Genomic DNA, 8,904 nt, shown 5'->3' on the forward strand with positions numbered 1-8,904 from the left:
CTGGGCAGCAGAAAATATTAGGATTTTTGTAATTATATTTAAAGTCAATGATCTTCTTCCAGATTGCAGCCTCATTCAAATGGTATCTATTGATCCATGAGGCTAAGAGGCAGAGATTCAAAGAACTTAAGTCAGGAATCCCCCAGCCTCCATAGTCTTTTTCCTGAGTCAGACTAGGCCAATTTGAAAGATGGTACTTATGTTTTCCCTTATTATCATTCCAAAGAAAATTCCCCATCTGAGAGTTAATACTCTCAATAGCCCATTTTGGGAACTTAATCACAGAAAGCAGGTAGATAGGTATACTAGCAAGACAGGATTTCAGAAGGGTGAGTTTTCCAGCACTAGAGAGGAGTTTGCCTCTCCAGCCAGCCACTCTTTTAATGAGTTTATCCACCACAGGCTAAATATCTTCTCTCTTAAGCTTAGAGAAATGAAGGGGCACCCCAAGTACTTGATTGGGAAAGAACCAATTTTGCAGCAAAACAATCTAGCAAAATTGTTGTTCTCATTCTCATCCAGACCTAAGGTCAGCAGGTCACACTTGGCATAATTTATCCTCATTCCTGAGAGATTCTCAAAACAAGTAAGTAGCCACTTAAAGTTCTTGGCATGTTGCAGATTATTTTCTAGGAAAAGGAGTGTGTCATCAGCATATTGCAGGCTGATGATGCCTCCTTCGTAAACATCAAGCAAAAGCCCTCGGATTAGGTTTGCTCTAGCTGCTTTAATAAGCATTTTGGTAAAGACATCCACCACAATATTGAAAAGCAGGGGAGACAAGGGATCACCTTGCCTAAGCCCTTTACCAGGAGTGAAGAAACTACTGTTTTCATCATTGAGTCTAACGCAAACAGAACCTCCTTTAACAAGACTTAATATCCAGATAATCCATTTGGGGCTAAAGCCTCTTGTTCTCAAGACTTCCTCAAGGAAGTTCCAATTAACTCTATCATAAGCTTTTTCATAATCCAGTTTCAAAAAAACTCCAGAATCCTTCTTCCTCGCTATCTCATGAATAATTTCATGGGCAGCTACCACGCTCTCCAAAATATATCTCCCCTTGATAAAGGCTGTTTGATTAGGAGAGATGAGACGCTCACTAATCTTAATTAACCTATTATTCAGGGCTGTCACATAACAGTCCAAATAATACCGATCAAGTGCACTAATTAACCATTTAACTTAATCCTCCAATAATGCACTTCACCAGTACACTCAGACTGCCTGCTTTAACCAGGATCGGTTGCACAGGAACTCTCGCCAAAAGACGAGCACAGGTGATTACAAGCAACAAAAGTTTCCAAACTTAACTTACAGCCAGAGTTAAAATAAAAGTCTCCAAATTAATTTACAATAAAGCTTTACAAGCCAGAGCTACCTTTCGAATACAGAGTTCAAACGCAGCGGAAAATACAAACAGTTTGAAACAAACTTCAAAATACCGTACGGTAGATAACGTCGATGGCAAAAGACGAGCTTCACATCTTGCCCACTGATGTGAGGCTCACCTGCCTTCACTTCACGGAGGAGACGGAACCCACTTGACCGTCCAACCTGGAGGAAGAGGCTGACCACTCCAGGACGCACTAATTTCCTTGAAGTCTTCCGGAATACAACCTGCTCGGAAGGGTTACAACCAAACCCTGAGTATTCTGATACTCAGCAAGGCTTACCCGTCTATGGGTATACTTAGCCCATTACCTAGACATGCACAGCTCTTTGGCTCTGGGTTATTTTGCTGAAAAGCTACTAAAACTGGATCCTTACTTTCAATATTTTAGCTCCAATTGTGATGATAGCTAGAAACTAGGTTTACCTAATTCTTTAGAGCACACATGGTTAATCATATTATCTTTTCAAGAATATCAACAAAAGTCCAACTTTTCTTTTTCTGCCCTTTCAATCCTTACTACGATGCGACGCATTGACCAAGGCTCTCATATCCGCGAGTCACGGCGAATCGATCCGATTTAACCTTGCAAGGTGGACCTAACTCACACGACACATGCAAGCCCAGTCGGGCCATGTGCGTCAACTGTTTCCACATTACCACGGCATCTGAACTACGCCTGCTAAAACCCAGGTGATGGGCCCCTCGCAGTGAACTCCCGGAGAACCCGGAGGCGGCATCCTATCCAACACCCGCCAACTCCCACGCCCAGCGTAGCATGGCGGAATTCAAATCACCGCTGTAATGTGGTACACAGCTTACCGGTTTCGACTACCTCCTACTTCCGGTATGTGGTTAGTACTGTTCAATCCTCAGTCAAAAGGCCAACAACGGAACGGTCCTCAATCGACACAGGCGGAGACTCAACTTTCTTTACCCAAATATCATGCCCAACTTTCCCTCCGCCCGGTCTCCAATTTCCTTCTCATTGCCTTATTCCTGACAACACTGCCTGAAGTAACAACCCTATATCTCGCGGGTGACAGGAAATCACCCGTCTTCTACCGAGTTTACTTAAGCCTAGCAGTGCTAGCGATACCTACACTAGTAAGGACACTGGGTATCAAGATTATGCCTCTATGGTTCCAATCAATTCCTTAAACGTAAATGCACAATAATTTAAATATAACATGGAGTAATTAAAATAAGGGATATGCTCCGGGGCTTGCCTTGCAAGTCAGCGGGGTTAGCGATTTCTTCAGGTGCGTGCTCGACTGCGTCCTCCTGCTGTTCTCCCGCTTGCGGCTCCTGAATCGGCTCGGCAACCAGCTCGTAGGCGACTTCGGTGTTAGCGGCTACACGAGGAAAAAATATGCCATGCATAAGATTCACGAAAAGGTACAATGCAATGCAGCACGCGCAACTAGAGTTATAAACAAAACCGATAAACCACACTTTCAAAACTACCGTCCAACGGAATGGTGTAGTGCTGAGATGGGTTTCGGTTGCTAATTCCTTTTAGCCTGAAGTGTTTCCTTCGAAACAACTACTAAAACGACTTAGGTTAGCATGGATTAACAGGAATTTGCTTTGCATGCATGAAACAATTAACCAGATCAACGTGAAAGCAGTAGGCATGCCTCACAAAATTTTCCAACATAAGCTACTGCTATCAAAGCAATTAACTAACCCTAGCCAGGAAAAAGAACATAAATAGATCTACCCAAAAGTGTACACCACTAGCACCTGAAATTTTTACAGTGGATTACACATACCAAGAGTGAGCCACTGCAAATTTTTCATAATTTTTAGAGCTATAGAATAAGTGGTACAAAATAAACTAGGTTAAACACAAGTTGAATTTTCATCAGAGAAAAAGTGATAAAATGCATGATTAGGTATTTTTCCTCTGAAGATCATGATTTTAGAAACCTAACAAAATTTGTTTGGCATTTTTCTCATTTTGCTGTGAATTTATATACAATTAGGAACTTTCAGCCGAAAATAGAATAGAAATGAAAAATATAAAAGGTAAACAGGGGGGGCGCTGACAGCCGGGCCCCACATGGCAGTGGGCGCCGGCCCAGCTGCCTTCCCCCTCCCCTGCTTCGCCCGTGCCGCTCTGGGCCGGCTCGGCGGCCAACGGGGCGGCGGCGGCGGCGGTCTAAGCCGCCAGCGGCTCGCCGGCGGCGCGGTATTGCCCGCCCACGGCCAGAGCAGGGCAGTGGGGCAGGCGCGCGGCTTAGGGCGGCGCAGGGCGGGGCGCGGCGGCCTGCGGCGGCGCCGGGGCAGGGCGCGCGGCGGCGGCCGCGTTCCGGCCTGGACCGGGGCGGCCGGCGGTGGGGGCGGGCGGCTCGAGCTCCGGGGAGCCCGGGCGGCTCTAGGGCGCGCGGAGGCGGCGCACGGGGAGGCACAGGGGCGGCTGGCGGCGCGTGCGGGCGGCGCGGCGGCGAATCGACGGCGGCGGCGCCGATTCGGGTGGGGAAAAAGTCAGGGAGTAGGAGGAGGCCGCGATTGAGCTCACCGTGGGCTCGATTTAGGCGGAGAAGAGCCGGAAGAGGGTCGTCGATGGAGAGGGGCGGAGCTCAGCGAAGAACGTCAATGGCGGCCGTGGTCTGCGGGCTTTATTCGGCTCGGGATGGGGTCGACCGAGGTCGGGAAAGGGTGGAGTGATTTCGGGGTGAGGTCGCGCGGCTCTGGGTGCGCGGAATCGAAGCGGAGTGGCGAGGGTTGGCCGGCGGGACGGACGGCGGCGAGCTCGAGCTCGTGTCTGCGCGACGCGAACGCGAGGAAGGAGAATTGCGTAGCGAAACCGGAGATGGCACCGCGACCGGATAAGGACGCGAAGCGCGGCGGGCGAGGATCGTCGACGGCCGACGCGTGGAGGAGCGCCGACGAGCACAGTTGCCGGTATGGCCGGCGAGCTGCACAGTGAAGACACTGTTTCTTCGTTTAAATGATTTTTGCCCGAGTTTGACTAGTTAAAACTCAAATTTTCATATAGAAACTTGAAATTTGGCCAAAATAAAAGTTGTAGAGAAAAAGAAGATCTACAACTTTCGTTTTGGGCGAAAGTTGATTTGGGGCTCGGATCAAGGACAAAAACGAGATCGAACATCGCTAAAACAAAGATTACTATGCGAATCCGATTAACGCTAACGACGAACTTGAGTCCACGATTAGCGAAATAAATCATGATTAGCGAGCACAATTAACACAGGGGTGTTACAGCCTTCCCCCCTTAAAGGAATCTCGTCCCGAGATTCACGCGCGTATGGGACAGATAAGGAGGGAAGATGCTCGTTAACCAAGGATATTAGAACTATCCAAAAATTACCTTCCCCAACTGACTTACCTTCGGAATCTTTCTTGGGGGTAGCACATTCAGCGTGATCCATCCCTTCCTGAAGGTACCCTGCACAGGATTTTTCTCTGTCGCATTGCTTATTCGACCTCTGACCTTGTGTAGGTGGTTCGTACTGTGCAGCTAACATCCGAAGTAGATGGCTTGAGTAGCCTCCCGACATACGAACACTGGATAGTATCTTTGCCCAGTTCGGATTATTAAAGGTGCTATCCGAATTCAGTGGATCTTTCCAAGTGGATGAACGGCAGTCCCGGATAAAATGGCCGTATTCGCCACACTTGAAACAAGGTTGACACCCGGTGCAACGACATTTCTTCTTTGATCTCATTGAACTCCGAACAGGTGAACGAGTTCTTGCTCTTATAACTGGGTCGACATCAGTAGTACTCCTAACTTGCCTTCTACCACGTGGAGAGAATTCTGTGCATGTAATTTCCCATCCACTCAAGTCTATGCTGCCTGCGCCGAGCTTGGGAGTCCGACAATTTACCTGGTGATCTTTAATTCCCATCGGAAGTCGCGATGGTGGAATTAAGGAGTCCGAATAAACATTCTGCGTCTTTTCTTGCTTCCAATTTATTTCCGGTCTGGGGTTAGTATATTCTTCAAGTCCTTCGCTGTGCTCACTTTTCTTTTCTTTGGAGCTGCTTCGTAGACAAGGGCGGTCGTACATCTTGCAACAGTGGCAAGGCTCAAATTGCCTCATTGGTGCTTCGGTCATCACGACGTCGGAGGGTAGAAGGTTGATGTGCCCCTGACCAGGGTCCTTCCTACTACTTCCCGCTGCATACTCCATTATTCACCTGAGAAACAGAATTAAAGTGGAGACATCTTTAGCAGTAGGACAACTTCTATTTCGGGTGGGCCCACACAAACCTCATACACCTAAATAGCTATACACAACAATGCATACACGAGTTTCTAGCCCAAACTAAGCAAGGTCGTTTAGGGAACTCAAGATTACACATGCAGTCCAAAACCAGAATTTCCTGCTAAGGTGAAAGGAACTTCCTCTATCCAAAATTCGCACTTGCTGAGTTTAGCATATAGCTGATGTTCCCTAAGACGCTGGAGTACTATATGAAGATGCTGATCATGTTCTTCTTCTGTCTTGGAATAGATTAAGATATCATCAATGAATACCACGACAAATTTATCCAGCTCTGACATGAACACCAAAATCATGAGACACATGAAGTAGGCTGGAGCATTGGTTAATCCAAAGGACATGACCAAGTACTCATAAAGACCATAACGAGTGGAGAATGCTGTTTTTGGTATATCCACCGGTCAGATTTTGATTTAATGATAACCAGATCGTAGATCTATTTTTGAGAATACCTTAGCTCCAGCTAGTTGATCATCTCGGTAATTTAACCAAGGTCCCTTGTCTACCACATCTTGTAGTCTTCTAGCATTTTCGTCCATTAGCAGTTCTTTGAAAGATCAATCCCCTTGGTACTTGGTAACTTCGGAGAAGACTCACTAGATTTAGGTCCGGTATAGAGATTTTTAGGTAGAACGGCGAACGATAGATGCGGGGAATGCCCATGAGGAGATATCACACCGACACAGTGGTATAAGGGATCATAATTAGCAATCTCCATACCAGCGTGTGTCGAGTAGTACAAGCATGTGTTGATTGCTCAGAATAGGCTCTTGGTTTCATTGCGGCGCCGTCAGGCATACTTCCAACGAGAATCTCTTGTAGCACATATAGATCGTGCATGCATAAGCATTACAAGACGGAGGGATAGCAAGGAGGTGATCCAAAAACGGGGCATAACATGAGAGCAACAGGGATTAGCTACCACAGACTGCAGGAAAATAAGATTCTTGCTTAAGCTTCACATACAACTTCCGTCCACCGATGAGATTACCTGATTACCGATCAACAGGGGATTCGGTCCGGTTGGATAGTAACATGAGATCAAGTCCGCTAACCATTCAGGAACCTACGGGAGCTATAAACGAAACCAGCAGACACCTGGAACAAAACTGATGTACCTTCCAGAGACTTACCTGATAAAGCAATGACGTGATTTACAACAGAACGATTTTGACGCTAAAGGAGAAGAGGAGATTAGCATTACACAAGATCATTCTTTACATGCAGTCAGGGACGCCTCCTGATGATGACGATGATTTTAAGAAACATCCGGACTCAATTCTTGCGAGACTCTTCGAGTAGAATAGATAATTGAGTGATGTAAGATTTTCTGTTCAAGAAGAAAAGGTCAAACAAAGCAAGGAATAATGCTGAGACAAGGTAATCAAGCCCTCGCAGCGCAGAGATCGCAACACGAGGAGAGCAAATGTCATTGAGATTCATCACAAGGCTCATGATTAACAAGTGAGGGTAAAACGGAAGGATGGTTTAAGCGGTGTTTTTGGAATATTCTTGCTCAGGATTATATTATCTGATGAATTACACAAAACATGCTTCTTTATGCCAGTACAATGCCACCATACCAAGGAATAAAGATAAAATGTTTCACCCATAGTGCAAATGCTTGATGGCTCGGATAATGATGCACTCCTGGAATGCACGATTGCAATGCTGGTGCAACACGATGATAAAATGTTCCATGCACAATGAAATGGTGCATATGAATTGATGCATTAGTTATGATGCTGGCCCAATGATGCATACACCATGGTGCAAAGATGTTGATGCCCATGTTTTATGCATCTAGGAGGTGCATAAAATATGATGCATACACGCATGAGTTTGCGATGCACACAATACAACACGCGTCTTAGGACCGTTCTCTTGCACGAGACTAACCTCTTGTTAACCCTATGCCCTTGAGAGGGATTAGAAGACACTAGTAAGGTTGCATAAAAGGGGATTGCAGTGAGTTATGTCACATATACCTTGGCACCAGCGCGCTCCTAGTGGCTCAATCATGTGGCTGCAGCACACATGAGACCCTAGGTTCCGTCGCGGCATCAGGGTTATGTAACTAAACACAACTGCAAGAGAAATCGATAGTAGCAACCCAACAGTGCCAACAGCAAGATAAATTAACGAAACCGAAGACACCCGAAGTGTACTCGAACGCATACCCGTTAGTCAGCCAACGCATTCCCGATCATGATGCAACACAATGCACTGACCAATGAGGTGATGTAGGATGTTACAATGACTCTACTCAAAAGTTATTTTGTCATGAACCTTTTTAATTTATCCAAACTACTGAGCAAGAATGGAATGTACAAAGTTCCGGTGTTAGAATCAAAATAGCCAACAATATAGATTACGAAATCAATGATAGGCCGATCATTGAACGATGGATTGAAGGACTTTGTTGGCAAACTCAAGGCTTTGCCACAAAAAGTAACAGTGGTTTGATGGAATTGGTCCAAGACATGAATCAAGAGGTTGACTTGAATGACAAGCTAAGATCTAATGGAAAGGTTCTCACATGATCCAAAGCCGCTGAGAGAGATCTTCTCAACTAGGGTCAGACTAGCAGACTGTATAGGTCTCACTACTAACAACACAAAATCTAGGTGAACCTTTAGGTAAAAGCATCACATTTTAGCAAACGACGCGACAAGCATGACAATCAATCAAACTCAAGATTATGCCAAGATGGATGCACGTTCTATCGTTTCTCACCCAAGCAAGTACCAAATATGGTATACGAAGACGACTAGTGGCACAATTACGTACTCTCCCTATATATACTAGTCGTTCCTACGATCAAGGATTTCATAACGTGCTTAACGAAGTTAGTGTTCCTGCAGACAAACCAAAACAACAAGAGAGATATAATTATCCATTTCTGGACCCTTCGTGCCAGCACACACGAACGGCCCCCATGTGTCCTACGCCACACGGTAACGCATATGCAGTTTCCCACATATTCACCCATACATTACCATCCACTATAGAGATGGCACCCAGACGTTTGACGCTGAATGGGCAGCGCTGCATACGTCATAACAACGTATTCACTTCCCGTACACTCGCCTTACGGGACATCCAAGGGTAGACGTGTCCCAAGGGTCACGGTCATGGCCAACCGCATGACAGGTTTACATCTCGTAACATTGCCTTACGAAATGACCGTGATCACAATCACACGGTATGAAATCCGCACTCCATATCAGGCGGCAGATAGCGACAGGCTCATTT

The sequence above is a fragment of the Panicum virgatum genome, chromosome 5K (assembly GCF_016808335.1).
Source record: "Panicum virgatum strain AP13 chromosome 5K, P.virgatum_v5, whole genome shotgun sequence".
NCBI lineage: Eukaryota > Viridiplantae > Streptophyta > Magnoliopsida > Poales > Poaceae > Panicum > Panicum virgatum.